The 2,946-nt window shown below is 31.5% G+C and overlaps 1 pseudogene; it reads right to left on the reverse strand.

The window, feature by feature from the left end:
• Window positions 1–491: 491 nt before the first annotated feature.
• LOC125829483 (cytochrome P450 71AU50-like) lies at window positions 492–2,324 on the reverse strand (annotated as a pseudogene).
• Between the last annotated feature and the right edge of the window lie 622 nt (window positions 2,325–2,946).

Below are 2,946 nucleotides of genomic sequence, written 5' to 3' on the forward strand. Positions count from 1 at the left end.
AACCAAATCTATTAATATGAATTATATTTGATTTTGATTCGTTTCATAATTAAAAAGCCAAATAAATTAAGTTGATTGTAATTTTAGCCAAAAATCGATCCAAATCAAGTCATGAACAGCTCAACACATGATATAAGACTTTATCTCTGTGAGTTCCAATTTGTCTTTCTAAAACATCACCTATTAGAGAAACATTAATCATATTTTACGTCTGATGTTTAGTATAAAAAGAGATTATTAATACAATATTTTTAGCTAGATGTGTTTTAATATATTTAAGGAAATCATTATTGAACGACAATCATATCCCTTAGAAGTGGAAGCATACTGTCATTATTTTCTTAGCAAGAGATTATTGAATTTCAAAACTAAAATGAAACTAACAAGTTGTACAATATAATAATGTTTCCACACATACACTCAAACTGAAAATACGAAAAATAGATACTTCATTTTACTCGATAAATAGGAATAGCCATTAGAGATAGTGTGACTATTTGACTTATTTTCACATGTGCATTTACTTATTATGCAATCGATAAATAGGAATAGCCATTAGAGATAGAACTCTAGCTGTTACCAAACCAAATTTCTCAGTCATGTTAATATCATTTGACATCATACCATTTGGAAACTCCCAATCGAAGGAGTGAACTAATTGAGCTACCACCAAACGAACAATGGTAAGCCCTAACTGTAAACCAGGACAACTTCTTCTGCCAGAACCAAATGGTAAAAGTTGAAAATTTTGTCCTCGAACATCAATAGTACTTTCAACAAACCTCTCTGGTATGAACTTTTCAGGCTCATGCCAAACATCTGGATCTCTTCCGATTGCCCAAACATTAACCAAAACTCGAGATCCTTTAGGTATGTGAAATCCATCAAGTGTGCAATCTTCAATTGACTCATGTGGAAGTAATAAGGGTGCAACTGGATGGAGCCTAAATCCTTCTTTTATGACCATGTTTAAGTAATCTAGGTTTTCTAGGTCTTTTTCTTCTACAATCCCCTTTTGGCCAACTACATAATCCAACTCACTTTGAAGTTTCTTCATTACATTAGGATGTCTGAAAAGTTCTGATAAAATCCATTCAATTGATGTTGATGAAGTATCCATTGAAGCTACCAACAAGTCCTGTATATTGAAAAAATATATTTAGTGATTGTGAAAAGACATAATACATAAATAAGCCCTTTAACTTGCTTCATTTCACATTTATACCCTCCAACTTTGGGTATGTACAAATAGACACTTAAACTTGTATAAAGTTGAACAATTAGACACTAAGTCCTACGTGACAAAATACACTAGGATACCACGTAGAACAAAAAATTACATGTAGGATGCCATGTAGAACAAAAAAGTGATATAAAATAAACACTTTGGACTCTCAAGAAGTTTGATATGACATTACCAACAAAATAGCTTTGACATGCCTGCGATCAAACTCGAATTCAGCTTCTCCAGATTGCATAATTTCCATCAATGTATCAACCATATCCGTACTAGTTTTCGACTGGTCACTCGAATATTGTCGAGCATGTTCATCAATAACATTCTCCAAGAATTCATCACAACTCTTAGCTATTTGTTTCATACGATGAATCGATCCCTGGAAATCAATAAAACGAAGAAAGGGAAATAATTCAGCAAGATTTGGCGTTGCTGCCATACGCGACGTCTCTTGACCATATCTTTGAAATCCCCATCTACATTGTTATATTTCTTTCCAATTACCATAAGACAAGCCATGTTAGCGCTAAGAGATGCAAGTTTAGCGCTAAGATCAACCACATCGCGATTTGAAGCTGCTTTTTCGAGGAAATTCACAAGAATTTGAAGCTCTTGTTTCCTCATAGATTGAAATGAATTGATCTTGACATTGCTTAACAATTGTTGAGTGCATAATTTACGCATATGTCTCCATAAGGTCCGTACTTTCCCATGATCAAATTTCTTTGTTTATAAAAAATGTAATAACATGCTGCATGGTATGGTCTACTAGCAAAAATTTGGTCATGGTTTTTTAAGAATTGTTGTGCTGCATGAGGAGAGGAAGAAATAATAGTAGGAACAAGACCAAAATATATGGTCATTATTGGACCATATTTCTTGGCTATTTTATAAAGATCTTGGTGAAGATTTTCACCAAACATATGAAGATTTCCAAGAAGTGGAAGCCTTATTGGACCAGGAGGAAGTTTTTTTCTCTTCATGAATTCTTTCACAAGGAATATTATTGCAACTAATGCAAGAGCTACTAGCCAAATTGAAGTCATGATGGAGGAAATATTAATGAGAAAAAGAAAAATGATGGTAGTATTAATAAGTTTGATACAAAATAAATAAGGGAGGAGGCTCAAGGACCATGCTAGTCTTAAAAAGGTCAAATATATAGGCAATTCATTTAAATCCACATTTTTCATGAAGGTATGCTTTATTTCAAATAGTGTTCAAGTTTGATTCTTAATTCTTTTTTTTTTTATGTACCATGTAAATACAAAATACAATAATTATAGGCTTTTATTATTTTTATTTATATTCTTAAACGGTAGGTTGCACTTTAAAAATCGATGGGTATTTGTTAATTTTTGAACAAAATAAAAAACGAAGGGCACAGAATACAATTTTTATGCTTTTAGTATTTTCATTTGTATTCTAAAACTGTAGTTTTACATTTTAAAAATAGATGGGCGCCCGGTCAATTTTCGTACAAAATAAAAATGACGGACACACAAAATACAATTTTTTATGCTTTTATTATTTTTGTTTGTATTCTTCAATTGTTTTTTTACATTTTAAAAATAGATGGATATCCTTCCCTTTTTGTACAAAATAAAAAATGATGGACGTCCTTCGTTTTTTCTTAAAAAAAATATTTCCTTTTTATAGTTTTGTGCAAAAAATAACTGATGACAGTGTGGGATATATATATATATTTT

The sequence above is a fragment of the Solanum verrucosum genome, unplaced genomic scaffold (genome assembly GCF_900185275.1).
Source record: "Solanum verrucosum unplaced genomic scaffold, falcon-dt-bn FXZP01000031.1, whole genome shotgun sequence".
Taxonomy (NCBI): domain Eukaryota; kingdom Viridiplantae; phylum Streptophyta; class Magnoliopsida; order Solanales; family Solanaceae; genus Solanum; species Solanum verrucosum.